The 20753-nt window shown below is 38.0% G+C and overlaps 1 protein-coding gene across 2 annotated transcripts in view; it reads left to right on the forward strand.

The window, feature by feature from the left end:
• Positions 1-20753, forward strand: part of ITGA1 (integrin subunit alpha 1) — a 175616-nt gene that overhangs the window by 55412 nt on the left and 99451 nt on the right. The gene's annotated exons all lie outside the window — the stretch shown is intronic.

Genomic DNA, 20753 nt, shown 5'->3' on the forward strand with positions numbered 1-20753 from the left:
GTTACACAAAATTAATATTAAAGCTCTTTTACTTTATATTTAACATAATTTTAGTGACCTTTTTTATTAGGAAAAAAAGGAACAAGAATTTGTTAAAATTTGCTTCAGTTTAATAACTTAAACTAAACTATTCTTGCAACTAAAAGAATAAATAAAAAGGGATCTATGCCTCCTAGGACAACAATAATCCATCACTCTACTATATTGCACAAATGAAAAAATATGGATTTTTTGACTTTTCACTCTATCTTTTAGACTTAATTTGATCATAATCCCCCCAAAATGATCAATAGTAAAAATTTGAGTTCTCACATTTTCTGTGTAAACATATTATATCCTGTACAAACTAGATTTTGTGGAGGTGTTTCACTGTCTCTTTACAAATATTTTAGATGATCCTAATAATCTAATAATAGCAAATGAGTTCTGTATTCTTTGTCCTACCAATCTATACTCTCACTTACTACCCCGCCTGACCCCATTTAAGGTTAAACACGTGAAGTCATTACTCTAGATACCAGTTTTATTCTTTTAGGCATTATGCCTGCAATTCAGGGAGCTCTGCCTCTCAGAGACTAATGTGAGTGGACCAAGTATAAGCTGTATGTAATAAACTGAAACTTAGTTGGTCACCTGGGTAGCTCAGTCAGTTAAGCAGTCAACTATTGATTCCGGCTCAGGGCTGTGGGATCAAGCCCCATGTGGAACTCTGAGTTGGGCTCTGCGACGGGCCTGGAACCTGCTAAGGATTCTCTCTGCTAGGGATTTGCTCCTCCCCCCCCTCTTCCCTCATCATTGACTGATGAATGGATAAAGAAGATGGGGGGGTGTATATGTACACACACACGCACACACAAACACACAATAGAATATTACTCAGCCATCAAAAGAATGAAAAAGAATGAAATCTTGCCATTTGCAACAACGGAGAGATCTAGAGTATATTATGTTAAGTGAAATAAGTCAGAGAAAGACAAATACCATATGATTTCACTCATATATGGAATTTAAGAAACAAAACAGATGAACATAAGTGAAATTAAAAAAAAAAAAAGAGGGAAGTGGGCAAACCATAAGAGCCTCTTAACTATAGCAAACAAACTGAGGGTTGCTGAAGGGGAAGTGGGCAAGGAATGGGCTAAATGTGTGGTAGGCATTAAGGAGAACGATTTGATGAGCTCTAGGTGTTATATATAAGTGATGAATAACTCAATTCTGCCCCTGAAACTAACATTATGCTATATGTTAACTAATTAAATTTAAATTAGAACTTGAAATATTACAAAAAGTGCTAATCAGTATAACATAGACTATAAATTTAATAGGAATTAAAAGAAGGAGGAATTGACTCGATGCTTGAACTGAGTCTTGAAAGATGACTTAATTTTTAATAAGAAAAAAAGTAATGCTGCTCCAATCTGGGAAGCCACATAAGCAAGGGCATAGATTTGAGAAGTGAGTGTGTTGGTAAGCAAACAAGACTGACATAGGGAAGATAGAGGACAAAGGGTAATGGCAGACCTGAGAAGCCAGACAAAGGAACTTGGACCTAAGTAGAGGGCATTGAGAACCACTGTAGGTGTGGAAATTACATAGAGATGGGATTGGAGAAAAAAGTGCCTGAAATCTGGGGAATCTAAAGGAAAGCAAAACTAGTAATCTGTTGCTTAAGAGATGAGATCCCAGGCTAGATTAGAGAGAACTGGAATAAAAGAAAAGTGCATCCAAGATAAATTTAGATGAGTCATTAAGGCTTGGTGGAAGTTTGGAAATGTCAAATGGAGATGTAGGAGGAGTCAAACATAGTCCAGAATTTTTACACTGGATCATTGGAAAATAGGTAGCCATTCAGAGAGAAATACATAGGAAAGAAAAATAAGTTTTTTCACGAAGTTGGTAAATATGGCTTTAAACAGCTTGAGTAATGTCTGGATAGTTGGAAACCCTAAATGGAATACAGCTAAGAGGGAGAAGTTAATATATTAGTGGAGATATTTAGAGGGCAAAGACTGGTTTTGGTTCCCACTTGCAATCCTGTGCATTGTCCAACATTTAACACCGGGCCTTAAACATAATACATGTTCAGTGATTATTTGTTGGCTGAACATAAGTGAATCTAATTTAACTCCCTGTTATCATTATTGAAAAAACAATCACACACACACAAGTAATTTTAAAAATGGCTCTCCTATGACTGTTATCAAAAACACAAAAGATAAGTGTTGGCGAGAATGTGGAAAAAAGGAAACGTTTGTGCACTGTTGGTGGGAATGAAAATTGGTGCAGTCACTATGGAAAAAGTCTAGAGGTTCCTCAGAAAATTAAAAATAGAACCACCATATGATCCAGCATCCCATGTCTGGTTAATATTCAAAATAATTGGAATCAGGATCTTGAAAAGGTACCTGCACCCCCATATTGACTACAACATTATTTGCAACAACCAGGATTTGAGAGGAATCTAAATGTCCATTGACTGATGACTAGATTTTAAAAATGTGTCATATTCATCCAGTTGAATATTATGGAGCCTGAAGAAAAGAAGGAAATCTTGCCTTCTGAGACAACATGGAAGAACCTGGAGTACATTTTGCTAAGTGAGATTAGCCAGACACAGGAGAAATACTATATGATCTCACTTATATAAGGAGTCTAAAATAGTCAAACTCATAGAAGCAGCGTGCAGAATGGTAGCTACCAGGAGCTGGGAGGAGGGAAAATAAGAAAGTATTAGTCAATAGGATAAAGTTTTAGTTATGCAAGTACTAGAGATTTACTATACAGCATACTGCCTGTAGTTAACAATACTATATTGTATACTTGAAAATTTACTAATAAGGTAGATCTTATTCAAGTAATTATGCCTATCTAATAAAGCCTTACTAAAAACTCCAGACACTGAGGCTTGAGTGAACTTCCTCCACACTGGTGATCTGGAAGAATGTTGTGTCCCGAGGACACAGAAATTTCACATTCAGGATCCTCCCAGACCTTATACTAGGGTCTCTTTTGGGGAACTCATCTTAATTTGTATCCTATTATAATTAACTAAAATCAGAAGTATTTTAAAAAAGAAGGTAGGTCTTATGTTAAGTGTTCTTATCCTGAAATAATAATAATAACTAAAGAGGGTTGGAGGAAACCTGTGGAAGCAATATATATGTTTATGGCATAGACTGTGGTGATGCTTTAACATAGACTGTGGTATACTTGTCTCCAAACTCATCAAACTGTATACATTAAGTATGTACAACTCTTAATATGTCAATCATATTTCAATAAAGTATTTGGTTTTGCTTTTGCTTTTGCTTTTTTATAGTGACTTCCACAGGGAACTGTAACTACTTAGGGCCAGAGCTGAAACTAGATCTCATGTCTCTCCACTCCCAGTCTGGTGCTTTTTTTTTTTTTTTTTTTTTAATTAGAACTATATTAAGAAGTAAATGCCAATAATTACTCTTTGCAGTTTTATACTTTTCATGTTAATATACATGTGAGAATTTGTGAACATTTGAATGTATAAGGAGGTCAGATAATTTAATTCCATTCTGGCATTCCATATTTAAAATGATTTTATATAATAAGTGTGAAAAATCAGAACAACAAAAGTGAATTTAAAAGTAAACAAACCACAAAAATCTAAATGTCCAAATGCTTAAGGATGGTTTGGTAGCAGCATATTGTTCTAAAGAGATCCAGCCACTGGTGATGCAAAATAAACTTTAGAAACATGTTTGGATATTCTGTAAGTGTTTATAAAATCAGATAGGATGCAGACTTACTTTAAGAAATGGACTATGGAATAATTGACATACTTGAGAGAACATGGATTTTGTTACTCAGTTTTTCTCCAGAGGTGGGTACCTTTATAAATCATATTTACTGCTCAGGTTTTGGAAGCTCATCAACCTCAGATTTTTAAAAAAAAAAAATCAACCTGACCCATATTACATCTTGGCTGAAGTTTGCCTCAAGAAGGAGGCAAGACTACACTTGGTCCGTTACAAGTGTAGTCTGTGCATTTGAAAAACATTACTTTAATTCTTTGGAAATAATTAAAAGTTAACCAAAAAAGTCAGCCTTTTGTCCCCTTTACCTTTCAAAAGTTTACTAGGAAGTGTAATTTACTTTATATACTTGGCTCAGAAACCACATGTTTTCTCAGTATCAGAACACATTATACCTCTGATTAAGATCAGCCGTTGTTCGTTATGACTAGCATGAACTGAAACATCCAAGTAACTGCAATGTGGTTCAGAAAAATTCACAAAGAACACAATTAGTTTAATAATTTTGCTTTGAAGAGAAGAAACTTAAATGTGCTCAGCATTGCACAAGCTTTCCAGATCTAGTGGTAATCACCAGTACGGCAAACTGTCCACCAAGTGGGAAAATACGCGTTGTTGTCTCGGAGCTTTCCACTCTGTGGCTCCTTTGCTTCACTCCTTTAATATGTGCATCAACCCTTTTAACTGCTGTTCCAGCAGCCATTCATTCAGTGACTTCAGTGGGCCTGCCTCTCAAGGTAGGTTTTCATGATGCAGATACCTTCCTAGTCAATCCTCTGCCCAATATATTTCAAAATATGTTGGCTTCCTGGCCTTTCCCCTAGAGGACCCTGCTTTATGCCAAGTAAGGTTTATCAGTGAACTAATGTGACTGATGATCACTTTCCAATGTATGCGTGTTTTAAGTAAGGCCTATTCAAGCTTGGGGTAAAAAGATTTTCAAATGTTCTATCACATTTTCTCTTATAATTTTAATATAATATTTATTTTCCATTGTTTATAATATCTTTTGAAGTTGAAATTTCATTCTTGCTACACTTGTCCTTTCTTTGGTGCACCTCATTTTCACCCCTAAACCTTTCACGACTGAAAGTAATACAACTAATGAGGCCACTATGTAACCTCATTCTCCAAAATGACCAAACACTCCATTCATTAAGGAAAAAAAAAAAAAAAAAAAAAAAAGGCTGGCTAGCAGGGGTGTTTGGCGCTCTGATAGTGATTTTGGCGTGGACATGAAAAAAAGAGTTAGGTGAAAAGAGTGTTCGTGAAATAGTATAAATATGAGACAATAATCTCTAGAAAACTACATTTTTCAGAGGAAAAAAACATAAGAATATTTTCCTCAAATAAGTAAAATAATGGTTATGATGACAAGAATGACTATTATGAACGGCAAACTTTTCTCAGGTTACTAAATTCTATTATAACTAGAGTTTTTTCATGAGAACAGAGTATAGCATGAACTTTTAAAATAAGTGAATAAGAATCAGAATTAGTCACTTTAGAATGGGTGTAGTAAAAATTATTTCTCTCACTTTAATGATCTTTGAGTTAATCAGGTGTTTCTCTAGAGATCAATAATGAAATCCAGAACATTCTTTAATCCTCATACTCTGCACACAGATCATTGCAATAGTGCCATAGAAAAAGCAAAAATTGAATAGAGATAAAATGCAATGAGCTAAAGCAAACTTGCACTAAAATTTGAAATAATAGTTTTCCATATTTCATGACACAAAGTGTCTTGGGACTTCACAGTGACCATATGGGTTTGAGCAGATATCATTGTTACCATCCTCATTTTCTAGACCGGAAACTGGGACTCAGAGAATGAACTGCCAAGAGTTCAATATAGCAAGTATGTGTCAGGGCCAGGACATGGAACACCAGCCTTCTGACTTTCAGCCAATTCTGTCCTGTAACAAGGACTCTCTGGTACCATGACCTGTGGAAATGCCACCTGTTTCATACCAAAGGCATATATGGCATTCTTCTAAAGCAAAACATTCAACCTCTAAAATGGAAAAGAAAACTTCACAATTAGGACCACTTAGTTGGTCACAGGAGTCATAAATTCCCAGTTCTTATTCAGATTCTTAGGGCATTTGATATAATCATTAATTCATTCACTTAGTAAATGCTTACTGAATACCTCTTTTGTTTCGGGCACTGTTATAGGCCTTAAGGGTATATGAGCGAACAAAATAGATAAAAATTCCGGCTATTGTGAAGGTTATATTCTACTGGGGAAGAAGGGAACAAAAACATGAATAATAAATGCAATAAACAGGTAGGTTATATCATTAGTCAGAATGTGATAAGGATATGAGAAAAAAAAAGGGATTGATAGAATTCTGAAGATTCCTGAAATTCCATAAAGACTATGCTGATACTCTTCTAAGATCTTATTATTTTTATGAATCTGGGGAAAAGTGAGACTTACTTCAGATTAAGTAGTAAATATATGTACTTTTCAGAGCTGCAAGCTTGATGTCAGAAAAATAGCTCCTAGGAAAACACATAAAATCATTTTAGATCCTATTCCCAAAAACCCATTTTTTACCACTCATTCCAGCTCTCGTGCTCCCTGTCTCGAGCCTGGCCTACTCCCCTACCATATTCTAAGCTCTCACACCCCAGTACTTGTTTATCCAGAATACACAATAGGCCATGACTCCAGTTTCTATTTCAGGTTCTTTCCAGTGAGCGCCATACTATAGGGGCTTTCTGTTGCCCTAGAAATCGAATATAAACTACAGAGCCTTTCCTTTAAAGTCAGCTGCGTGCCACTCTCAAACTTCTTGCTCCAGTGTATACAGAAGATCTACACTGTGTTCCCACCACCCGGGCCTTCTCTTCACCCTTGTTTTCAGCACTTGCTCTCCTACTTTCCACTTTGCCTGGGCTGCCCACGATCTCTCTCCTCTCCTGTTCACAATTCACAACAACTTTACCAATAACATGCCACCCAGAACTCGTTTTCCATCAATTATCTGAGTTTTTCCCTCGTTAATGTGCTCTAAACAAATCAGTACTCTTCCACACACTTATAACTTGTCTATTTGGATGAAGGGTCTTTGGAGGCCTATGTTGCATCTGCAGTGGAAACAACTTTCAAAACATCCCTGACCTCCATTTTGCCTGAGGGGCTGTCTGATTGGTTCACATAGGCCCTGTCAGTTTAAATCTAAATTAAATCTCCCCAAGCCCACCAGCTGACTCCCTCTCTCCCTAAATCTCATGAGATGGCAATTGCTACTATTTTCAGAGAAGGAAGGAAGGAAGTTAAGGAAAGAAGGGGGGGAGGGGCCCTAGATTAAAACTTTATCATCCCTTCCTGTTTCAGGTAGCTCTTGGTATATAACAAATCATCTCAGAACTTAGTGAGCTCAAACAATACTGCTTATTATTTCTCAAGAATTTGAGGATTGCCTAGGTGTTCCCCTGTTAACTGGGGAACTGCATGAATGCTCATCTGGTACCCTCAGTTGGGACTGGAGGGTCTAAGATGGTTTAACTCACATGCCTGGCATTTCATGCTGTTGACACAAGCACTGCTTCTCCCCATGTGGCCTCTCATCCTTCGTTAGTCTAGACTGGGTTTCTTCACAGCATATACTCTCAGATTTCCGAAAGAGTGAAGTGGAATCTGTAATGCATTTTTTTAAATTATTGAAGTAGAGTTGACATACAATGTTACATTAACTTCAGGTGTACAATGTATTGATTTGACAATTCTATACATTACTCAAGCCTCAGGAGTCACAGCGCCATTTCTGCTGCCTTCTATTTATCAAGTAAGTCCCTGTTTGACAGTAGGAAATACAGATTCTGTCTTAGGGAAGGACAGTGCAGGACAATGTCGTATTACAAAGAATATGAAAAATTTCCAAGTCATCTACACTGGTTTCAAACCTCTGAATATTGAGGCACCCAGATCCCTGCCTAGGGAATCAGTGACCTTTCCTCGTGTCTAAGACAAATTTTTCCTTCTGGATTCACCCCTTCTACCAGCTCAGGGGCTCTGCCCTCTCTTCTGTAATAGCCTTTCTTATATTACTAGTTCTTTCTCAACATCATTTTTCAATGTATGCATGCCTTCTATAATAACATTAAACTCACTTCAAACACTTGATGGTTTGCCTGGGGGGGAAAAAAGCCCACACATATTGACATGGCCCATCTCCCTCATTTTTAGCCAAACATCTTGAAATAAAGTCTGCCCTTTACTCATGGGTCCCATTTTTTATATTTTTTCTGCTTTGGCTTTTGTGATACCACTGTTTCCTGATTCTCTCTCTCCTTCTCTGGACACTCCTATCAGTTTTCTTTTTTTGCTCATTAAAATCTTGTGTGTTTTTTTTCCTAAAACTCTTTTTACTGTGTACTCTCCTAAGGCGGTAGTACTTATGCTTGGGGCCTCAACCATACTCAAATATGTTCCACGTGCTTTCTGAGATGGCCACCAGCAAGACTGAGCCCAGAGGCCGGTAGAAATAACATATTATCTGGCTAAAATCAACAAGTCAGGAAATGACAGATGCTGGCGAGGATGCGGAGAAAGGGGGGCCCTCATACACTGTTGGTGGGAATGCAAACTGATGCAACCACTCTGGAAAACAGCATGGAGTTTCCTCAGAAAGTTGAAAACAGAGCTACCCTATGATCCAGCAATTGCACTACTGGGTATTTACCCTACAGATACAAATGGAGTGATCCAAAGGAGCAAGTGCGCCCGAATGTTTATAGCAGCAATGTCCACAATAGCCAAACTATGGGAAGAACCTAGATGTCCATCAACAGATGAATGGATAAAGAAGAGGTGGTATATATATACAATGGAATACTATGCAGCCATCAAAAGAAATGAAATCTTGCCATTTGCGATGACATGGATGGAACTAGAGGATATTATGCTTAGGGAAATAAGTCAATCAGAGAAAGACAACTATCATATGATCTCCCTGATATGAGGAAGTGGAGATGCAACGTGGGGGGTTTGGGGGGATAGGAAAAGAATAAATGAAACAAAATGGGATTGGGAAGGAGACGAACCATAAAAGACTCTTAATCTCACAAAACAAACTGAGGGTTGCTGCGGGAGGGGGATCGGAAGAGGGTGGTGAGGTTATGGACATTGGGGAAGGTATGTGTTATGGTGAGTGCTGTGAAGTCTGTAAACCTGGCGATTCACAGACCTGTACCCCTGGGGCTAATAATACATTATATGTTTATAAAAAAATAAAAATAAATTTTAAAAATAAAAAAATAAAGACTAGATATAGTAAAAAAAGAAGGAAAGAAAATAAAGAAAGAAAAGAAGAAAGAAAGAAAGAAGAAAGAAAGAAAGAAAGAAAGAAAGAAAGAAAAAGAATCTATTATCAATGCACTCTACTGGCTTCTCTTCTCTCTATCATTTTCCCCACCCCCACCTTTCTGTGGGCTTAGAATTGCCTCCCCAAAATCTACCTACACCGAAGTCTGCTTTTGAGAGAACTCAAAGTAAGACAGCTTATATTCTACTTATAGAATTGGTTCTCCCTTCTCCACTTCCTAAATTCAGGTCCTGTTTTCTTGTCTGGGTCTAGAAACTCTCACCTTCACTCTCTGAGTCTAGTTTGCCCCTTTCCCAGTTTATTCACAGCACAGCAAGCAGATAAGCTCCACAAAGGTTTTGATCATTAAAAGCATGCGTGATTCCCAAGGCTCCCCTCCATATGATAAACCCAAAGTTCTCAAACCAGACTCTAGGAATGTTCATGATCTGGACACTGTTTGGCTTGACAGGCTCTACTTCTACTCCAGCTATGCTGAGCTACTTGAACTCACCAAAGGAGCTGTTTCTTCCTGCTCCTAAGATCTTGCAGATATTGCACCAAGTTTTGACCTATCCAGTATTGTAATGGTCCATTTATAGTTCTGCTTCCCCCCCTAGGTTTTAAGTTACCTAGAAAAATTCTTTTAATTCGTATCCCTAGGACCTAGTGTACATGCTGGGCCTGCAAAATGTTCTTAATAAACATTTTGCAATCTGACTAGCCTCAATTTAAATATTTTTCATAATAGTGGGCTCACTACTTTTCTCTAAACTCTCTTAACTATTAATTTAATCAATCACATTATAAAAAGCTTTGAAAATATTGGGGAAAGAACACTAACCATAATTTCCTTAATATAATTCTTTTATGAACTCCCTCTTAATCTATGTTTTACATAGATATAGTAGTTCCATCTTACAGATGAAGAAACTAAGGCACAGAGGGTAAGTGACTTGTCCTAAATCATATAGCTGAGTAAGTGACAAAGCCATGATTTGAATGCATGAAGTCTGGCACCAAAGGTCATGCTGTGTTTAATGGAGAGGATTAAATTACTTATATGGAAAGCGCTTAGAACAGTATATGGGAGAAGGTATAGATTTAATTAAGTGCTAGCTGTTGTTGTCATTGCTATTGTGAGGAGTACCTTCAATGTAATTTGGTATCATTCTCTTCGAATTGTCACAGGTTTTCACTAAATGAGGCAGACTTTTACTTTGAATTAGATCATAAATGATTTTAATATCACCACACAATCTCATTAACTATTATTTTTAATGATTGCAATACTCTATAGAATAGCCCTGTGATACTTAGTCTTGCTGTTGATTATATATTTTTTATTTTTTATATTATATATAACACTATGAGCATTATTTTTATACATTAAGCTTTTTCTCTTAATTTAGGCCACTTTTTTAGGATAGATTTCCAGAAGTAAGAATTATGCATTAAAAGGTTTAAACATTTTTATGGTTATTTATGCATATCAAAGATGGCTTTACAAAAGCATTATATCATAGCTATATTTTAAGGATCCTGTTCAACAATTCAATATTTGCATGTTATAAAACATTTTCATTACTACTTCCTTTACCCAAAGAATTTGCACCAAAAAATCCCATTTCTTTTCATTATAAGAGACTTTCAAATATTTAGATTTCTTTTTTTTAAGATTTTATTCATTTATTTGACAGAGAGAGAGATTACAGTAGGCAGAGAGGCAGGCAGAGAGAGAGAGGGGAAGCAGGCTCCCCGCTGAGCAGAGAGTCCTATGCAGGCCTCCATCCCAGGACCCTGAGATCATGACCTGAGCCAAAGGCAGAGACTTAACCCACTGAGCCACCCAGGTGCCCCTAGACTTCTTTTTAAATACATGCCTTCAACACCTACACTCCTGTGGAACCTCTCAACTTTCCTTCAGATTATATACATATATATTTATGCTAAGCATCCCCAACTTTCCCTCAAGTATCTCTGGTCTGACAAAATTACCAGACACTTAGCCATCTGAGTCATAACTTCTAAATACATCCCATTGTGCCTATGTCCCCCTTAATTTGGAGATTACAGACATGGTCTGACAGTGCAAAGCACAGAGGGGTGATCACTTTCCTGACAAGGGCATCTATTTCCAGCAATGCAGTCTGAGGTCACATTAGCATTTTTGATACTAAAATACACTGTTGGCTCATGTTTACTTGTTATGGACAAGTCCCCCATGTCTTTTTTACATGAACTCCTATTAAATCAGGTTGCCCACATCCTGTATTCATGTAGATAATAGTACGCAGCTAAGTGAAGTTATTTACATAGTTTCATATTAAGTTTTAACTAGTTTATTAAGTTTCTTATTCCAGAATGTTGAGAAACTTCTGACTGCCCAAATAGATATATTGATTTACTTGATGCATAACCTTATGCCTTCCGTATCGTCACAAAAGTCATAAACAAAGATACAGGCTAAGACAATCTCAAGTACATTCTTATGGCACATAATTAAAGTCCTTTGGTTGATAGTAATCAGCATTTGTATATAGCTTTTGAGCCAGCAGTCAATCAGCAGCTGTGAATCGACCCTAGTGCCTTAACACTCAACCACATTCATCTACCCTATTCCTGAATATCACAGGAAACTTTGTTAAATGGCTTCCTTGGACTGAAATAAATCATGACCACAATGTGTCTTGGGTCTTCACAGTGACCATATGGGTTTGAGCAGATATCATTGTTACCATCCTCATTTTCTAGACCGGAAACTGGGACTCAGAGAATGAACTGCCAAGAGTTCAATATAGCAAGTATGTGTCAGGGCCAGGACATGGAACACCAGCCTTCTGACTTTCAGCCAATTCTGTCCTGTAACAACAAGGACTCTCTGGTACCATGACCTGTGGAAATGCCACCTGTTTCATACCAAAGGCATATATGGCGTTCTTCTAAAGCAAAACATTCCACCTCTAAAATGGAAAAGAAAACTTCACAATTAGGACCTCTTAGTTGGTCACAGGAGTCATAAATTCCCAGTTCTTATTCAGATTCTTAGGGCATTTGATATAATCATTAATTCATTCACTTAGTAAATGCTTACTGAATACCTCTTTTGTTTCGGGCACTGTTATAGGCCTTAAGGGTATATGAGCGAACAAAATAGATAAAAATTCCGGCTATTGTGAAGGTTATATTCTACTGGGGAAGAAGGGAACAAAAACATGAATAATAAATGCAATAAACAGGTAGGTTATATCATTAGTCAGAATGTGATAAGGATATGAGAAAAAAAAAGGGATTGATAGAATTCTGAAGATTCCTGAAATTCCATAAAGACTATGCTGATACTCTTCTAAGATCTTATTATTTTTATGAATCTGGGGAAAAGTGAGACTTACTTCAGATTAAGTAGTAAATATATGTACTTTTCAGAGCTGCAAGCTTGATGTCAGAAAAATTGCTCCTAGGAAAACACATAAAATCATTTTAGATCCTATCCCCGAAAACCCATTTTTTACCACTCATTCCAGCTCTTGTGCTCCCTGTCTCGAGCCTGGCCTACTCCCCTACCATATTCTGAGCTCTCACACCTCAGTGCTTGCTTATCCAGACTACACAATGGGCCATGACTCCAGTTTCTATTTCAGGTTCTTTCCAGTGAGAGCCATACTATAGGGGCTTTCTGTTGCCCTAGAAATCGAATATAAACTACAGAGCCTTTCCTTTAAAGTCAGCTGCGTGCCACTCTCAAAAACTTCTTGCTCCAGTGTATACAGAAGATCTACACTGTGTTCCCACCACCCGGGCCTTCTCTTCACCCTTGTTTTCAGCACTTGCTCTCCTACTTTCCACTTTGCCTGGGCTGCCCACGATCTCTCTCCTCTCCTGTTCACAATTCACAACAACTTTACCAATAACATGCCACCCAGAACTCGTTTTCCATCAATTATCTGAGTTTTTTTCCCTCGTTAATGTGCTCTAAACAAATCAGTACTCTTCCACACACTTATAACTTGTCTATTTGGATGAAGGGTCTTTGGAGGCCTATGTTGCATCTGCAGTGGAAACAACTTTCAAAACATCCCTGACCTCCATTTTGCCCGAGGGGCTGTCTGATTGGTTCACATAGGCCCTGTCAGTTTAAATCTAAATTAAATCTCCCCAAGCCCACCAGCTGACTCCCTCTCTCCCTAAATCTCATGAGATGGCAATTGCTACTATTTTCAGAGAAGGAAGGAAGGAAGTTAAGGAAAGAAGGGGGGGAGGGGCCCTAGATTAAAACTTTATCATCCCTTCCTGTTTCAGGTAGCTCTTGGTATATAACAAATCATCTCAGAACTTAGTGAGCTCAAACAATACTGCTTATTATTTCTCAAGAATTTGAGGATTGCCTAGGTGTTCCCCTGTTAACTGGGGAACTGCATGAATGCTCATCTGGTACCTCAGTTGGGACTGGAGGGTCTAAGATGGTTTAACTCACATGCCTGGCATTTCATGCTGTTGACACAAGCACTGCTTCTCCCCATGTGGCCTCTCATCCTTCGTTAGTCTAGACTGGGTTTCTTCACAGCATATACTCTCAGATTTCCAAAAGAGTGAAGTGGAATCTGTAATGCATTTTTTTAAATTATTGAAGTAGAGTTGACATACAATGTTACATTAACTTCAGGTGTACAATGTATTGATTTGACAATTCTATACATTACTCAAGCCTCAGGAGTCACATCGCCATTTCTGCTGCCTTCTATTTATCAAGTAAGTCCCTGTTTGACAGTAGGAAATACAGATTCTGTCTTAGGGAAGGACAGTGAAGGACAATGTCATATTATAAAGAATATGAAAAATTTCCAAGTCATCTACACTGGTTTCAAACCTCTGAATATTGAGGCACCCAGATCCCTGCCTAGGGAATCAGTGACCTTTCCTCGTGTCTAAGACAAATTTTTCCTTCTGGATTCACCCCTTCTACCAGCTCAGGGGCTCTGCCCTCTCTTCTGTAATAGCCTTTCTTATATTACTAGTTCTTTCTCAACATCATTTTTCAATGTATGCATGCCTTCTATAATAACATTAAACTCACTTCAAACACTTGATGGTTTGCCTGGGGGGGAAAAAAGCCCACACATATTGACATGGCCCATCTCCCTCATTTTTAGCCAAACATCTTGAAATAAAGTCTGCCCTTTACTCATGGGTCCCATTTTTTATATTTTTTCTGCTTTGGCTTTTGTGATACCACTGTTTCCTCCTGATTCTCTCTCTCCTTCTCTGGACACTCCTATCAGTTTTTCTTTTTTTGCTCATTAAAATCTTGTGTGTTTTTTTTTCCTAAAACTCTTTTTACTGTGTACTCTCCTAAGGCGGTAGTACTTATGCTTGGGGCCTCAACCATACTCAAATATGTTCCACGTGCTTTCTGAGATGGCCACCAGCAAGACTGAGCCCAGAGGCCGGTAGAAATAACATATTATCTGGCTAAAATCAACAAGTCAGGAAATGACAGATGCTGGCGAGGAGGATGCGGAGAAAGGGGGGCCCTCATACACTGTTGGTGGGAATGCAAACTGATGCAACCACTCTGGAAAACAGCATGGAGTTTCCTCAGAAAGTTGAAAACAGAGCTACCCTATGATCCAGCAATTGCACTACTGGGTATTTACCCTACAGATACAAATGGAGTGATCCAAAGGAGCAAGTGCGCCCGAATGTTTATAGCAGCAATGTCCACAATAGCCAAACTATGGGAAGAACCTAGATGTCCATCAACAGATGAATGGATAAAGAAGAGGTGGTATATATATACAATGGAATACTATGCAGCCATCAAAAGAAATGAAATCTTGCCATTTGCGATGACATGGATGGAACTAGAGGATATTATGCTTAGGGAAATAAGTCAATCAGAGAAAGACAACTATCATATGATCTCCCTGATATGAGGAAGTGGAGATGCAACGTGGGGGGTTTGGGGGGATAGGAAAAGAATAAATGAAACAAAATGGGATTGGGAAGGAGACGAACCATAAAAGACTCTTAATCTCACAAAACAAACTGAGGGTTGCTGCGGGAGGGGGATCGGAAGAGGGTGGTGAGGTTATGGACATTGGGGAAGGTATGTGTTATGGTGAGTGCTGTGAAGTCTGTAAACCTGGCGATTCACAGACCTGTACCCCTGGGGCTAATAATACATTATATGTTTATAAAAAAATAAAAATAAATTTTAAAAATAAAAAAATAAAGACTAGATATAGTAAAAAAGAAGGAAAGAAATAAAGAAAGAAAGGAAGAAAGAAAGAAAGAAAGAAAGAAAGAAAGAAAGAAAGAAAGAAAGAAAGAATCTATTATCAATGCACTCTACTGGCTTCTCTTCTCTCTATCATTTTCCCCACCCCCACCTTTCTGTGGGCTTAGAATTGCCTCCCCAAAATCTACCTACACCGAAGTCTGCTTTTGAGAGAACTCAAAGTAAGACAGCTTATATTCTACTTATAGAATTGGTTCTCCCTTCTCCACTTCCTAAATTCAGGTCCTGTTTTCTTGTCTGGGTCTAGAAACTCTCACCTTCACTCTCTGAGTCTAGTTTGCCCCTTTCCCAGTTTATTCACAGCACAGCAAGCAGATAAGCTCCACAAAGGTTTTGATCATTAAAAGCATGCGTGATTCCCAAGGCTCCCCTCCATATGATAAACCCAAAGTTCTCAAACCAGACTCTAGGAATGTTCATGATCTGGACACTGTTTGGCTTGACAGGCTCTACTTCTACTCCAGCTATGCTGAGCTACTTGAACTCACCAAAGGAGCTGTTTCTTCCTGCTCCTAAGATCTTGCAGATATTGCACCAAGTTTTGACCTATCCAGTATTGTAATGGTCCATTTATAGTTCTGCTTCCCCCCCTAGGTTTTAAGTTACCTAGAAAAATTCTTTTAATTCGTATCCCTAGGACCTAGTGTACATGCTGGGCCTGCAAAATGTTCTTAATAAACATTTTGCAATCTGACTAGCCTCAATTTAAATATTTTTCATAATAGTGGGCTCACTACTTTTCTCTAAACTCTCTTAACTATTAATTTAATCAATCACATTATAAAAAGCTTTGAAAATATTGGGGAAAGAACACTAACCATAATTTCCTTAATATAATTCTTTTATGAACTCCCTCTTAATCTATGTTTTACATAGATATAGTAGTTCCATCTTACAGATGAAGAAACTAAGGCACAGAGGGTAAGTGACTTGTCCTAAATCATATAGCTGAGTAAGTGACAAAGCCATGATTTGAATGCATGAAGTCTGGCACCAAAGGTCATGCTGTGTTTAATGGAGAGGATTAAATTACTTATATGGAAAGCGCTTAGAACAGTATATGGGAGAAGGTATAGATTTAATTAAGTGCTAGCTGTTGTTGTCATTGCTATTGTGAGGAGTACCTTCAATGTAATTTGGTATCATTCTCTTCGAATTGTCACAGGTTTTCACTAAATGAGGCAGACTTTTACTTTGAATTAGATCATAAATGATTTTAATATCACCACACAATCTCATTAACTATTATTTTTAATGATTGCAATACTCTATAGAATAGCCCTGTGATACTTAGTCTTGCTGTTGATTATATATTTTTTATTTTTTATATTATATATAACACTATGAGCATTATTTTTATACATTAAGCTTTTTCTCTTAATTTAGGCCACTTTTTTAGGATAGATTTCCAGAAGTAAGAATTATGCATTAAAAGGTTTAAACATTTTTATGGTTATTTATGCATATCAAAGATGGCTTTACAAAAGCATTATATCATAGCTATATTTTAAGGATCCTGTTCAACAATTCAATATTTGCATGTTATAAAACATTTTCATTACTACTTCCTTTACCCAAAGAATTTGCACCAAAAAATCCCATTTCTTTTCATTATAAGAGACTTTCAAATATTTAGATTTCTTTTTTTTAAGATTTTATTCATTTATTTGACAGAGAGAGAGATTACAGTAGGCAGAGAGGCAGGCAGAGAGAGAGGGGAAGCAGGCTCCCCGCTGAGCAGAGAGTCCTATGCAGGCCTCCATCCCAGGACCCTGAGATCATGACCTGAGCCAAAGGCAGAGACTTAACCCACTGAGCCACCCAGGTGCCCCTAGACTTCTTTTTAAATACATGCCTTCAACACCTACACTCCTGTGGAACCTCTCAACTTTCCTTCAGATTATATACATATATATTTATGCTAAGCATCCCCAACTTTCCCTCAAGTATCTCTGGTCTGACAAAATTACCAGACACTTAGCCATCTGAGTCATAACTTCTAAATACATCCCATTGTGCCTATGTCCCCCTTAATTTGGAGATTACAGACATGGTCTGACAGTGCAAAGCACAGAGGGGTGATCACTTTCCTGACAAGGGCATCTATTTCCAGCAATGCAGTCTGAGGTCACATTAGCATTTTTGATACTAAAATACACTGTTGGCTCATGTTTACTTGTTATGGACAAGTCCCCCATGTCTTTTTTTTACATGAACTCCTATTAAATCAGGTTGCCCACATCCTGTATTCATGTAGATAATAGTACGCAGCTAAGTGAAGTTATTTACATAGTTTCATATTAAGTTTTAACTAGTTTATTAAGTTTCTTATTCCAGAATGTTGAGAAACTTCTGACTGCCCAAATAGATATATTGATTTACTTGATGCATAACCTTATGCCTTCCGTATCGTCACAAAAGTCATAAACAAAGATACAGGCTAAGACAATCTCAAGTACATTCTTATGGCACATAATTAAAGTCCTTTGGTTGATAGTAATCAGCATTTGTATATAGCTTTTGAGCCAGCAGTCAATCAGCAGCTGTGAATCGACCCTAGTGCCTTAACACTCAACCACATTCATCTACCCTATTCCTGAATATCACAGGAAACTTTGTTAAATGGCTTCCTTGGACTGAAATAAATCATGACCACAATGTGTCTTGGGTCTTCACAGTGACCATATGGGTTTGAGCAGATATCATTGTTACCATCCTCATTTTCTAGACCGGAAACTGGGACTCAGAGAATGAACTGCCAAGAGTTCAATATAGCAAGTATGTGTCAGGGCCAGGACATGGAACACCAGCCTTCTGACTTTCAGCCAATTCTGTCCTGTAACAACAAGGACTCTCTGGTACCATGACCTGTGGAAATGCCACCTGTTTCATACCAAAGGCATATATGGCGTTCTTCTAAAGCAAAACATTCCACCTCTAAAATGGAAAAGAAAACTTCACAATTAGGACCTCTTAGTTGGTCACAGGAGTCATAAATTCCCAGTTCTTATTCAGATTCTTAGGGCATTTGATATAATCATTAATTCATTCACTTAGTAAATGCTTACTGAATACCTCTTTTGTTTCGGGCACTGTTATAGGCCTTAAGGGTATATGAGCGAACAAAATAGATAAAAATTCCGGCTATTGTGAAGGTTATATTCTACTGGGGAAGAAGGGAACAAAAACATGAATAATAAATGCAATAAACAGGTAGGTTATATCATTAGTCAGAATGTGATAAGGATATGAGAAAAAAAAAGGGATTGATAGAATTCTGAAGATTCCTGAAATTCCATAAAGACTATGCTGATACTCTTCTAAGATCTTATTATTTTTATGAATCTGGGGAAAAGTGAGACTTACTTCAGATTAAGTAGTAAATATATGTACTTTTCAGAGCTGCAAGCTTGATGTCAGAAAAATTGCTCCTAGGAAAACACATAAAATCATTTTAGATCCTATTCCCGAAAACCCATTTTTTACCACTCATTCCAGCTCTTGTGCTCCCTGTCTCGAGCCTGGCCTACTCCCCTACCATATTCTGAGCTCTCACACCTCAGTGCTTGCTTATCCAGACTACACAATGGGCCATGACTCCAGTTTCTATTTCAGGTTCTTTCCAGTGAGAGCCATACTATAGGGGCTTTCTGTTGCCCTAGAAATCGAATATAAACTACAGAGCCTTTCCTTTAAAGTCAGCTGCGTGCCACTCTCAAACTTCTTGCTCCAGTGTATACAGAAGATCTACACTGTGTTCCCACCACCCGGGCCTTCTCTTCACCCTTGTTTTCAGCACTTGCTCTCCTACTTTCCACTTTGCCTGGGCTGCCCACGATCTCTCTCCTCTCCTGTTCACAATTCACAACAACTTTACCAATAACATGCCACCCAGAACTCGTTTTCCATCAATTATCTGAGTTTTTCCCTCGTTAATGTGCTCTAAACAAATCAGTACTCTTCCACACACTTATAACTTGTCTATTTGGATGAAGGGTCTTTGGAGGCCTATGTTGCATCTGCAGTGGAAACAACTTTCAAAACATCCCTGACCTCCATTTTGCCCGAGGGGCTGTCTGATTGGTTCACATAGGCCCTGTCAGTTTAAATCTAAATTAAATCTCCCCAAGCCCACCAGCTGACTCCCTCTCTCCCTAAATCTCATGAGATGGCAATTGCTACTATTTTCAGAGAAGGAAGGAAGGAAGTTAAGGAAAGAAGGGGGGGAGGGGCCCTAGATTAAAACTTTATCATCCCTTCCTGTTTCAGGTAGCTCTTGGTATATAACAAATCATCTCAGAACTTAGTGAGCTCAAACAATACTGCTTATTATTTCTCAAGAATTTGAGGATTGCCTAGGTGTTCCCCTGTTAACTGGGGAACTGCATGAATGCTCATCTGGTACCTCAGTTGGGACTGGAGGGTCTAAGATGGTTTAACTCACATGCCTGGCATTTCATGCTGTTGACACAAGCACTGCTTCTCCCCATGTGGCCTCTCATCCTTCGTTAGTCTAGACTGGGTTTCTTCACAGCATATACTCTCAGATTTCCAAAAGAGTGAAGTGGAATCTGTAATGCATTTTTTTTAAATTATTGAAGTAGAGTTGACATACAATGTTACATTAACTTCAGGTGTACAATGTATTGATTTGACAATTCTATACATTACTCAAGCCTCAGGAGTCACATCGCCATTTCTGCTGCCTTCTATTTATCAAGTAAGTCCCTGTTTGACAGTAGGAAATACAGATTCTGTCTTAGGGAAGGACAGTGAAGGACAATGTCATATTATAAAGAATATGAAAAATTTCCAAGTCATCTACACTGGTTTCAAACCTCTGAATATTGAGGCACCCAGATCCCTGCCTAGGGAATCAGTGACCTTTCCTCGTGTCTAAGACAAATTTTTCCTTCTGGATTCACCCCTTCTACCAGCTCAGGGGCTCTGCCCTCTCTTCTGTAATAGCCTTTCTTATATTACTAGTTCTTTCTCAACATCATTTTTCAATGTATGCATGCCTTCTATAATAACATTAAACTCACTTCAAACACTTGATGGTTTGCCTGCGGGGGAAAAAAAGCCCACAAATGTTGACATGGCCCATCTCCCTCATTTTTAGCCAAACGTCTTGAAAATGTCTGCCCTTTACTCATGGCTCCCATTTTTTATATTCTTTCTGCTTTGGCTTTTGTGATACCACTGTTTCCTGATTCTCTCTCTCCTTCTCTGGACACTCCTATCAATTTTCTTCCTTTGCTCATTAAAATCTTGTGTTTTTTTTTTTTTTCCCCTATAACTCTGTTTTTACTGTGTACTCTCCGAAGGTGGTATTATTTATGCTTGGGG

This window comes from Mustela putorius, unplaced genomic scaffold (assembly GCF_011764305.1).
Source record: "Mustela putorius furo isolate JIRA1106 unplaced genomic scaffold, ASM1176430v1.1 tig00000407_pilon_pilon_pilon, whole genome shotgun sequence".
Classification (NCBI taxonomy): Eukaryota; Metazoa; Chordata; class Mammalia; order Carnivora; family Mustelidae; genus Mustela; species Mustela putorius.